Source organism: Saccopteryx bilineata, chromosome 5 (assembly GCF_036850765.1).
Source record: "Saccopteryx bilineata isolate mSacBil1 chromosome 5, mSacBil1_pri_phased_curated, whole genome shotgun sequence".
In the NCBI taxonomy this organism is placed as follows: Eukaryota; Metazoa; Chordata; class Mammalia; order Chiroptera; family Emballonuridae; genus Saccopteryx; species Saccopteryx bilineata.
Window position 1 is genome coordinate 171,799,877 of NC_089494.1, and position 13,069 is coordinate 171,812,945.

General features: G+C 39.8%; 1 non-coding gene across 1 annotated transcript; it reads left to right on the forward strand.

The window, feature by feature from the left end:
* The first annotated feature begins 11,435 nt into the window (after positions 1-11,435).
* Positions 11,436-11,511, forward strand: TRNAG-GCC (transfer RNA glycine (anticodon GCC)). The gene has a single exon. It is a non-coding gene; the product is annotated as a tRNA-Gly (tRNA).
* Positions 11,512-13,069: the final 1,558 nt, after the last annotated feature.

Sequence of the window (13,069 nt, forward strand, 5' to 3'; positions counted from 1 at the left end):
TTATAAGATGATCCTGTGAAAAACAAAGGAGTAATAGGACAACAAAAAGTTTATGAACAATGTGTTTTCAAATAATCTTAAGATATTCTTGCAGAAAAAAATGGACTTTTAAAAATTCATCTCAGTGGTAGAACTTGGAGGATGCCTTTGGGAACACAAATTGGAAGCTCCTTATTAAACAAGAGTAATTTGTTCTGGGTCCACACCACAAAATGGCTTCAAAGGGTTTTAAAGTAGGTCGTTTGGGTACTCTAAAGTGTTTGGCGGGTGGTAGCCTTCCTTAGCTCACTCACAGGAGAGGCAGGGTGTATCCCAATAGCATCCTCGGGATTTCTGACCATATCAAAGCAAACTGAACTACACCATCGAGGAGCTCTAATGAGACAGTTTGTTTAATTGAAATGCTTTAAATTACCATGTAGTACAGCATGAAAAAATCATTATTTTCATTAGCAGAGCTATTTCTCTTAGTCCCAAACTAGAAGTCCTAATATTGAAGCATGATATAATAAATGTCTTGTAAAACATGTTAAACAGCAGGTTACAAAGAGGAACTTAGATAAAATAATTCATTTAAAATATTAAGATTTTGCCTTCAACATTACTCTTAGGCATTGATATCCTATGGCCATCTTTGCCAAGCCAGAAGAAATATTAGCCAGAATAGGCCCCAATCTATACAAATGACACTACTAATTGTGGCATCACCGTGTAGCTCCCCGTTTTGAGTCTGTAGACGACACAGCTCTCATGTCCGCCACGGGCAGAATGGGTTGCTTTAGACCCCATTCATTTGAGAGTTTTTCTTTGAGTATCTATATTACTGAAGATAGCTTATCTTGACTTAAGAAGAACCCAGCCCTGGGTAAGTGGGGAAAATCTGTGTGGCATTTGTCATGATTATCTTTTCTGTGAGAGAACTAACAGTGGAATATCAAAACAACATTTCCCATTTGGTTAAACTATGATCTCTTTCAACATGAACCGCTTCTGTTTTAAAGGAGCACCGAAAAGCACCTGAGATTTGTAGAATTATGTTAATTAGTACCACCCTAAAAAATTAACAAAACAAAACAAAACACTGGAAAGTAGTTGAAGAATTGTGTCCCTCACCCAACTGATCTGCATTACGAGCTGGAGCAACAAGGTCCCCGGGGAATGGGTGGAGTGTGAAAGGTGTGTAACAGAAGGGGAAGGGATCTCCTCTGTGGGCTAACTTAGTATCACCTAAGGGTACAGCTGGCTTTAATATATTAGTTATCACCTAAGAGAAAAAAGATCAAGTTTCCACTCTTAGATGTGAATTAAGATGGATTTTAAAAATGAGATGTGGAGCATTAGCAATAGAAAAGAATTTTTTTACTTCTTGTGTATTAGCAAAGGATTGAATTACTTGCTTTTGATTTGTGCAAAGGAATAGCTATAATGGGAAAATTTTATTTTTCATGGATTAAATACATGGAGGTAATTTGAAGAATTACCAAATATTTTTCTCTAATTTTGTGGAATGTTAATTTGGATCTGTTGTGTTTTGTGTTTAATGATTAAGATGCTATTTTCCTAATAATCATTTCAATAATCAAATTCAAAAATTTGTCCAGTTTCATATGAGTAGCTATGGACAGAGAGAACTGGACCCAAGAATCTTTGTTTCATTAGTTTTCTTAAACTTCTGACACTTTGTGTATAATACTTACATGATTTTAAGGATTCTCTTTTAGGGGTCCTGGAGGAATTCTTCCTATAGAAAAAGTTTTAGTGTATTAATAAACTGTGTCAGTTATTTTTTCTACCATGTTATGAACTAGAAAGTTGAATTTCCAGCTTCTGAAAAAAACTCGAATGTTTTGATCATTAATCCCTTGAGCTCTGCACTCAGTTGAAGTTTCATCTTCTCACCCCTGGTCCAGTCTGATGTTCTTTGCGATTCGATCTCTATAACTTTAATCATTTTGGATTGTACCAATGACTTCTCAGTAACAGAAGAAATGGGGAGCCAGACTTGGCATGGGACAAGTCTTTTGAGCTGGAGTAAGACATTACATATGAGCTGTCTACCCACAAAAAGGCCCACTGTCAGATTAAATTAATGAGCTGCATGTTTTAATCATTAAGGTAACAGCAACATGTGGAATTTTTGCCTCTGTTTTCATCATTTTTATGTTTTTGCCAACTAGATTGTGAAAGGATTTTTGAGAATTCTTCCCACTTTACTGCAGAGAATAGTATCTATGTAGGGCAGAAAGAAATGCTTCAGAGTCCTAAAAGACACTAAGTAGCTTTATACATCAGAGTTCAGTGAAATGTATAGCTACCTCTTTGTCCTTCAATAATAGAATTTGGAGGGACAGGGCTGTGGACTCCATTAGCGAGTGGAACCAGCATGGGTTCTCAATAGCAAAGAGTTGAAGTGGAAGAGGTGAATGTAAGTCTCAGCTGCCCAGGCTGAAATGGATTATGTTGTGGACCATGCGCAGCATTTGGACCAGGTGAATTGAAAGAGATACTGCTGACTACGCCAGCGGGGGCTCTGACTGCTTTGTTTTAGCTGGAAATTGCTTTATGTGAGCTTTTTACACTAGCTGGTATCTGCTCTGCAGGAGCAAGAGGGGCTTGCATTCTCAGGGAAGTCCCAGGGAGCAGATTAGGACACATGCTCCTACACCTGATAGACCAGACAAAGCATGTGTTGGAAAAGTATGTGTATATATTTTCCTCAGCAATTTATGCTATGGTTAAGGGCAACCTTAGAGCATAGGTTCAAATGAGAAAAAAAATGTAATTCACTAGTTATTTTGTTTGGGGGTACCAAAAACACGATTTAACTGATTTTTCATTGAATTTGCTAACCTAAAACAATCATTGTGTGAACTCAATGGAACTATTGCTCTGCCCCATGTGTTACCACTGAGATTGTTTATAGCTTGAACATAGTTTGTTCTGCAAGTGGTATGGTGGATTACACTACTCAGCTGTAAGCAAGGCCAGTCACATAGTTATCTCTGTGTCCTCAGGTCTTCACTGAGCTGATGCTTCATAAGAGATCGGAGAACAGAACTGATGGTGTAGGATAAACAGAGAGTTTCTGCTTTCCATTTTGGAAATTGGGGGAGAGCAAGGGGTGTTGGAAGAGAGTTAAAAAAATATAAATTTATAGATTAGAAGGAGTCTCAAAGATCACATAGGTCAATGCCCTTATTTTATAAATGAGGAAAGTGAAGTCCAGAGAAGTCAAAGATTTGGTTAAGGTCACTTAGTTTGGTAGTAGAGCCCAGGATAGAGATGACATTTATCAGCAACTACTCTAGGCTGGGAATGTGTTAGACCTGTGCTGTCCACTATGGTAGTATGTTAGTCAAAGTTCAGCAGAGAAAAAATATATGTGAAGATTTATTAGGAGGGAATTGGCTCACATGATTATGGAGACTGAGAAGTCCCAAGATTTGCCATCTGTAAATTGAACACCCAGGGAAGTTGGTGGTGTAACAATCTGAGTCCAAAGGCCTGAGAACCAGGGAAGTTGGTGGTGTACCTCCCAGGTTAAGGGCAGGAGAAATAAGATAACATGTCCCATGAAGAAATGAGATAGGAAAAAAAAAGAGAAATTCTCTTTTTTCAGCCTTTTGTTTGATTCAAGTTCTCAACAGGTTGTATGATGTCCATCTACATTGGGGAAGGCAATCTACTTTACTGAGTGCCCCAATTTAAATGCCAACCTCATTCAGAAACACTCTCATAGAAAAACCCAGAAATAGTGTTCAATCTGGACACCTAGGGGCAGTCAGATTAACACATAAAATTAAATCAACCATCACAGTTAGCTACTGGCTTTGCAGGGATAGCAAACACTTGAAATGTGATGAGATAAATCATGGTACTGAATCTCAAATTTTACATAACTTTAAAAACTGAAGCAGTGTTGTCTGACCAGTTGTGGAGCAATGGATAAAGTGTTGACCTGAGATGCTGAGGATCCAGGTTTGAAACCCCGAGGTCACCAGCTTGAGCATGGATCACGTCACTGGCTTGAGCCCAAAGGTCACTGGATAGAAGCCCAAGGTCACTGGTTTGAGCAAGGGGTCACTGGCTTAGGTTGAGCCTCCCCCTCCCACTGGTCAATGCATGTATGAGAAGCAATCAATAAATAACTAAAGTCTTGAAACTATGAGTTGGTGCTTCTCATCTCTCTTCTCTCCCTTCCTCTCGCTCTCAAAATAAAATAAAATAAAAATAAAAACTGAAGCAATGTAAAATAATTTTGCATTAAAGATGACTTTGTTGCTTTGGTAGACCCTCATTTCACATTAATCATTGAAATTTAATGTCTGCACTGAGATGTGTGGTTGGTGTACAATACACACAGAATTTTTTTTTATTTTGTATAAAAGAATATAAACTATCTCACTAATAATTTTTATATTGATTACATGTGGCAATGATATTTTATGTATACTGGGTTAAAAATATAATATTAAAATGATATTCATTAGTTTCTTTTTACTGTTTTTGCATGGCTACTAAATAATTTAAAGAGACATATGACTTGCATTATATTTCCCTGGGGTAGTGCTATGCTGGATACCTGACAGACGTCATTTAATCCTCACAACAGCAATCACCATGTTACTCCTTCTCCAGTTCAAAGATGAAGAAACTGAGAATGGGAGTTCAAGTATTTGCAGAAAGTCAAGCCACAAGAGAATGACAGACTCAAGATGATACCAGGTCTTGCTGACGTGGCAGCCGATGCTTTCTCTCAGGATACTTGCTTTGCAGGTGCTGCCCCAGCATCCAAATATACAGGTACTTCTGATACACAAAACTGAGTCATAGAGTCTAATACAGTGACTCATCATTCTGTCCTTTATCCCCACTGACCACTTCACAGGGAAAAAAGTGCAAGAGTTCTCTTAGCTGACCACTGAAAATTTTCAAGTGGCCAACAACCTTAAGGTTCTAGGGATCTGTCCCACATGTGTCTCCTAAAAATTCTGAAAACCAAACACATATAATTAATTTATTTCAGGACATTTTCTTATATTTTGTTTGCTTCAATTCTTGATATTTTAAAAAAATGTTTCTAAAGTGCCCCTGATTAAAACCATATACAACGTTAATGCATCCTTTTTTTACTGATTCATCCATTTTATATGAGAAGTAGGTCATATGTTTGGGAAAGAAATAAACACTATTTGGAACTAAAATTATTAAAAATAAATTGAAATATTTAAACAAATGTTATGTTTTAATATTTGTTCTTGTTTCCAGGATAAGTCTGCTTTTTGCCCATGCAGGAAAAACAAAGATAACCTGGAAGCTCTGTGTAGAGTGCATTTTCAGCAGGAGCAAAGATGATTCTTTCCTGTTGCTATTTGAGACTTGGAAATTCTATCATTGTTTTACTCCGAGTTCTAACATTGGCCAGATGGAGAAGCTTAAAGATGTGGCAAAAATGTTTGCATGCACAAACACATAAAAACACATTTTGATAAAAGAGTAGTCAGATTTTCCAAAGACTGTAAATTCACCTAGAATCTATATGGGTAGAAAGATTTGCAAATACCCTCCTCTTAGCTCTCCTCGTTAGAAAAGTAGTATAATTTTACTGCAATTGAGTTTACTGTCAATAGAGGGCGCCAAAGGATGAAAAAGTAATTATTGATGGCTTTGGTTTATTTCTCCAGCTCAACACATCTTTTCACCTTGAAAAGGGAGGAGGATTCGGTATTGCCATCTATAGGTATAATGTCATATCTGCTTATCCAGGCATACACAGTCAAGCTGAACAGAACAGAACTCGGAGCCAGGGTGGGTTGGTGCATGGGTGGTCTCTGAAGGGTAGAGAAAATTCCTACTTTGGGCTTGTTTACCAAAATACAAGGTCCAGCAGCTTCAGTTGAATTGGCCCTTTAAGTGTTAGCAAATTAAGTTCCTCACCGGGAAGAAGATTGACTCGGAAAATATTCCAGTTCCTTCCGTGCGGCAGGCACTTTGCTAGTTTCTGGGGAAACCAGGTACTAAAACAGAGTTGGCTTTAATGCAGTCTACAGTCTGTCTGTTGGGCAACAGAGACATTAATGAAACAATCACACAGACAGAGTAAAAAATTACCTTGACAGAGTGGTGTTTGAGCTGAGATGTGAAGATGGAATACCAGTTAACCAGATCAAGTAGGGAGAGCTGAGGAACAGGATGCAGGCAGAGAGAACGTCAGGGTCCCCCTATCTGAGCCAGGAGGAAACGGGCACCGTGGACACCGCAGGAACTGAGAGCCAGAGTGGTGGAGCCTGAGGAACGAGAGGAGAGTGGCTGAGGCTGGATGGAGAAGCAAAGTAGTAGCACGTGAGAACTGATGGTGACATTGTGCAAGGATTTTGTTGAATATACAACGCAAAGCCCTTGAAAAGTGTATGATAGGATTAAATTTACATTTTTGAAAAGACCATTCTAACTGATTTGTGGAGAATGGGTTAAAAAAGAGCTGGATCATGAGGAGCTTGCTGTAGCAGTTCAGATGGGAAATTTCAATGACTTGGACCAAGGCAGTGCTGATGAAAACGGAGATACAGGACCAGGGGAGGGTGTCCACTTGGTTGGATAGAGCTGCGGATTGACTGACCACGGTAGTGAGGGAGGGGATATTGTTAAGGATAACTTCTAGGTTTCTGGCTTACAAAACCCTCACAGGCTAGGTTATTCAGACTTAGAAACCAGAGGTGACAGTGGTAACAGGGGTAACATTTAGAAAATGTTATTATTACCGATGTGAGATAGAAATCAGAAATTTCAACATTAGACAGTCACTTGTTGGGCAACTTTAGTCCAGCCTTTCCATCAAGTCTCCAAACCTCTCTGTCATTACATGAACATTTCAAGAAGAGCAAGGAATGACCAACAAAATCTATAATGTGATATCTAAATATATAGTCAATTCCAATAAACACGAATATATAAGCATAAGAAAACATCTGTAAGAATATAGCTAAGCTGTTACTATTATTTTTAGAGGGAGGAGATGACAGGAAGCATCAGTTTCGAGTCTAGATGTTACTGTGCTGTCTGAAAAATTTTAAAGAAAACCTTAATTGGCATTCTTATTAGTAAAAACCATAAAATCACCATCTTTACCAATAAAAAGCCATTCCACTGGGAAATTCAAAGCTCTTTGTGGAGCCCTGATAATCCCTCCTCTCCATTAAAACTCTCTCCTGAAATCTAGAGACTCTTTCCATTTGGGGACCTCCTAGCCCCAGAGAGCATAGATTTCTCCCGCTTCAGCTCTTTAGAGACACAATGAACCTGAGACTAGTAGTTACAGAAGGCCTCCCAGCACCCTTTGATCTTTTCACTAGCAAATGTGTCGTTTGTAGCACAACAATCCCATTCTTATGTGAGGGTAAAATAGAACCCCTCAAAGATGCTTTTGAGACTCCCTGAACTCCAACTAACTATACCGATCTTGCTCCCAATACATGTATGAGTTCTGCCACATCCCTGGGGAAGTCATTTCCACTTGCTTGGTAAATAATTAGCCTGGCTGCCTTTGGCTATAGAAAGGATTATAAATATTTTAAGTATTGCAAGTGATTGAAACCTTCTCTGTTTGATTTCATCTATGCCTGCAATGCTTTGGCTGAAAACTTATCTCTAAGCACAAAAGATCCTTGGGCAATTAAACGTTCTAGGTGTGAGAAGAATTCAGGCTACTATGGTCAGTGGTTACTCAGAAACATGCTAGCTAATAAGCCAGTAGTTTAAACCTTTCCAATTTTAGCTCTCGCCAGTTAATTTTTTTCCCAATAAGAGAAATGAAAGACATTTTTCAAGAAGAACATTTTTATGCTTACAGGACTTTTTAGAAATAGCCTTTTTTTTTAGAGCAGTTGCAGGTTCACAGAAAAATTCCTCCTATCTCTACACAACCTCCCCACCAGTGACACATTTGTTATCCTTGATGAATCTACATTGATGCATCATTATCAGGCAAAGTTCAGAGTTTACCCCAGGGCTCACTCCTGGTGGTGTACACTCTATAGGCTTGAACAATGACATGTATTCCACTATTGTTTCACTGCCTTAAGAATCCTCTGTGTGGTCCTGGCCAGTTGGCTCAGCAGTAGAGCATTGGCCTTGCGTGTGGAAGTCCCGGGTTCAATTTCCAGTCAGGGCACACAGGACAAGTGCTCATCTGCTTCTTCACCCTTCCCCCTCTTCTTCCTCTCTGTCTCTCTTCCCCTCCCGCAGCCAAGGCTCCATTGGAGCAAAGTTGGCCCGGGCACTGAGGATGGCTCCATGGCCTCTGCCTCAGGTGCTAGAATGGCTCCAGCTGCAACAGAGCAATGCCCCACATGGGCCGAGCATCGCCCCCTGATGGGCATGCCGGGTGGATTTCGATCAGGCGCATGCAGCAGTCTGTCTCACTGCCTCTCCGCTCTAACTTAGGAAAAAGAAAAAGCCCTCATGCTAGGCCTATTCATCCCTCCCCCTGCCACACTTCTCTCATTCCCCCCTCTCCTTGACCCTAATGCCTGGCAACCACTGACCTCTATAGTTTTGCCTTTTCCAGAATACCACATAGGTGAATCCTTATAGAAATTTCAAAATTATTCTTCTAATGAAAAGTTAAAAATATAAATGTTTCCATTAATAGAATTGTTTGTAATCTTTACAGTGTATCTGGCCAGTGGTACAAGGACCACTGGGTGAGAGCCACAACCCTACCTAAGGCAAGTGGAGGCCAGGAGGAGGGAGCTGGTAATTGGGTTGAGGGATTCGTCCAGCACCCTGCAGGGTATTTGTTCTCAGCTCTTCAGTGTGGCTTCTAATGAAAATAGTAACATTTGCCTATTGATTCACAAAATTAAACATTATAATTGTGCACAAAGTAAATGTTATCCCCCAGAGATAACCGTTACAAGTGGGCTCATACTTATAGCTAGAATTTGACAACATGCTGTTGAACAGTATATTATGGTGAGCATTCCATGTCAATTCATAAAGATCTCAACTTATTTATTTATTTATTTTTAAGTTTTTATTTATTGATTTTACAGAGAGAGGTAGTGAGAAGTATTAGCTCATAGTTGTTTCACTTTAGTTGCTCATTGGTTGCTTGTCATATGTGCCTTGACCAGGCAAGGGTTTTGAACCGGCGACCTCGGCGCTCCAGATCGGTGCTCCGTCTACTGTGCCTCCATAGACCAGACTCAACTTTTTAAAGACATACAAAAATTTAACTAACTCTCTATGGAGGGCTACCTGGATTATTTGCAAATACTTGCTGTGAAACACCAGCAATGAAGGTTTGTATGTCTGTTTGCACAACTGTATGTTTTTTTAGGATACATTCCTAGAAGTTATAGCACTGGTTCATAAGATAAATATATTTAAAATTTGATACATATTGCCAAATTACACTCTCACCCAAAGTGTATAAGATTATATTTTCAACATCCAGGTTAAGTGAAAGAATAGTATTCTTTCATGTTTGCCTATTTGCTAGGTTTAAAAAGTTTTAATTTTTATTTCTTTATTGAAATATTAATGACATTGAATTTTTATTTCCATGCTGGTTACATGAATATATTTGGTTTGTGAAAATTCAATGAGCTGTATATTTTCTATATGTGCTTTTTTGTTATATTTTTGGCCTTTATTTGGGGTGAGATTTCTTGTTTATCTCAAGCTCTTTAGTGCTACAAGTAACAGAAAACTTCAAATTTATTTTATATATATATGAACTATTCATATATATTCATATTCATATATATATATATATAAAGAATGTTATAGCTGGGATGGTATAGGCTTGATCAATTCAGCAGCTGAGTGTATCATCAGTCATCTTCAAAGCTTCGGCTTAGTTCTTCTCATGAATCCAAGATGGCTGCATCAACTCCAGTCTTCAAATGCAAATGCTACAGTACCCATAGGGAGGAGGCAGACTGTTTCTTCCTATCTGTCTATCTTTACCATTGAGGAGAATCTCTCAGATACTTCTCTTCTCTTCCAAAGGTTTGCTCTCTCATTTAGCTGGCCAGAATTCCATTGTTTGTCCATGCATACGTCAATCAGTCATTGAAAAGAGAAGCGAGAACACTACGGCTTTGTCTAAAGGAACGTTGACGCCCCCACTGGCTGGGGCTGAGGGCCCCCCTCCTGGAAGTGCATGGCTGGTGGAGGAAATCAGCGGTGATTGGTTTTGTTTGGGGGAGCAATGGGAGATTACGTGGAACAGGATTGGGACAGATTTGGGTTGCCAGTTAGGAAGGATTTTGGGGGAGCTATGACAGAGTGAAAGAGCAGGGAAAAACCACTGGTAGTCTACACAAAACATAGTTAAAGGCAATATTTAATGGGGCCCCACTCTGTACCAGGAAATGTGCAATGTGGTTGGGATACAGAAAGCAGACTTAATGGACGTTACGGTCCAGTAACTTGACTCCAGTGAGGGAGGTTATGATTTCATTGTATTAATAGGCATCAAAATGATAATAATGACTAATAGTTACTGAGAGCTTACTACAGTCGGGCATTGTTTTTAGTACTCTGCATATATTAACTCATTTTATCCTCACAATAACTTTAGGAATGATCTATTATTACTATCCCTATTTTGAAGGTAAAGAAACTGAAGTACAGAGGTGTAGTAACTTGCCCTAGGTCAAATGGCCAATGAAGAGTCATGCATATTAAAATTGTATCATACATTTATAGTCTTTCAGTAATACTTTTATGTCTATAATAGGTACCTTGTATTTTTTTGAAGAATATAAATTCATCTAAAATAAAAATTTTTAGATGAATGAAAATTAGTTTTAATTTTTATACTGACCCAGCCAGACTGTAGTTGGCTATGCTTACAAACCAGAAGCTCCACCCACTCTACCCGACTCAACCACGCATGCTCAGCTCTGCAGTTAGGGAGCAACCAGAGGCAGATTAAGGTTGGTTGAGGCCCTGGGTGCAGAAGGAAATATTGGACTCCTTAAAAAAAAAGAGAGAGAGACAGAGAAAATAAAAATATATGTTAACTATATATTTTTTTAATTTTATTTATTTATTTATTTATTTATTTATTTATTTATTATAGAGACAGAGAGTGAGTCAGAGAGAGGGATAGACAGGGACAGAGAGAGATGAGAAGCATCAATCATTAGTTTTTCATTGCGCATTGCAACACCTTAGTTGTTCATTGATTGCTTTCTCATATGTGCCTTGACTGCAGGCCTTCAGCAGACCAAGTAACCCCTTGCTGGACCCAGCGACTTTTGGGTTCAAGCTGGTAGGCTTTTTGCTCAAACAAGATGAGCCCACGCTCAAGTTGGCGACCTCGGGGTCTCGAACCTGGGTCCTCTGCATCCCAGTCCAACACTCTATCCACTGCACCACCGCCTGGTCAGGCCCATATTTTTAAATAAATAAAAAATAATATGGCCCTGGCTGGTTGGCTCAGCGGTAGAGCGTCGGCCTGCCGTGCGGGGGACCCGGGTTCGATTCCCGGCCAGGGCACATAGGAGAAGTGCCCATTTGCTTCTCCACCCCCACCCCCTCCTTCCTCTCTGTCTCTCTCTTCCCCTCCCGCAGCCAAGGCTCCATTGGAGCAAAGATGGCCCCGGGCGCTGGGGATGGCTCCTTGGCCTTTGCCCCAGGCGCTAGAGTGGCTCTGGTCGCGGCAGAGCGACGCCCCGGAGGGGCAGAGCATCGCCCCCTGGTGGGCAGAGCGTCGCCCCTGGTGGGTGTGCCGGATGGATCCCGGTCGGGCGCATGCGGGAGTCTGTCTGACTGTCTCTCCCCGTTTCCAGCTTCAGGAAAAAAAAAAAAAAAATAATAATAATAATTATATGTACTATTAATGTGAAAAATACACATATGAAACCAAACTTGGTGTCATTAGAAAAAAGTGTCAAGTTGGGGTTTTGCGGGGCCCTTCAGAAGTCGGGGCTCAGGGCGCACACCCGACATGCCCTCCGTTAAATCTGCCTCTGGGAGCAACAGTTACCTAGAGGGCTTTTTCCTTTTCTTTTTGTTTCCAGGGAGATTCCCTCTAGGCCCTGTCCAGATGTAAATGTGGCACATATGGTGCCGGAGTCTTGACTTTTCAAATCTCCTTTTTATTTTTTAGTAAAAGGACTGGGCAGAGTAAAGGAAATTGTTAAGGGGCATTATGGTTTCTTTCTCATTTAAGCTGAGTTGAATCTTGCCAACATCTTCAGTGACAAAGTGACTGTCATCTGTCAGCCGTGGGTGGCCCAAGCTAGTGATCTCCTTCTGCTCCCAGTGGACAGGTAACTTGTATTTAAAATTCTAACACATCACATCTGGAACATATTGGCAGTCTCAGAAGAAAAATCCAAAAACAAAATCAGTCACAGAGATAGATCATCCTGCTTTTTCTTGGAGCTGGTATCTGTTGGGTTCAGGCTTGTGGCATATGGGTAGAACAACTCCAGAAAGTTTTCCAAAGGTATAGGCCAACTGAACATACTTTTCTGAAGCACAACCTTCTACAAAAAAAAGTAAAAGGGGGGAAAAAACGACCCAAACCAAACACAGCCAAACCAACCCACTCCTTTGGTGTGCCACATAAAATAAAACAACCTGTCATGAAGATATTTTAATTTAAATTGTTGCCAGTTCTAAGGAAAGGGTAGGCTAGCTGCTGGAGAGATAATCAACATTCTAACAAACTACCCAGGCCTAACGCTATAATTAGTAAACACAGGTGGTACAACTTCTTGCTTCCTCTTCCTTAGATATAGTAGATATTACGGTGGGGGGCAGGGACTGAGAGGGAAGAATGGCAGGATGGGGGAAAAATAGAAAACATGTAAGGAAGTAACTCTATAAATAGAATATAGTATAGTTTTGCATCAGAATGATAAAAATAGAAGAACATCAAACAGTTATTTTATTCTGCAATATTTTGTAGATGTAACTACCTCATTGTATGTATCACAATGTTAGGATTTACACAACACTGTCCCTCATAATCACTTCAGATAACAATATACTCGATTTCAAATATAAACCATGGCTGCTATTAAAAAAATAATATAAAGAATTTGGG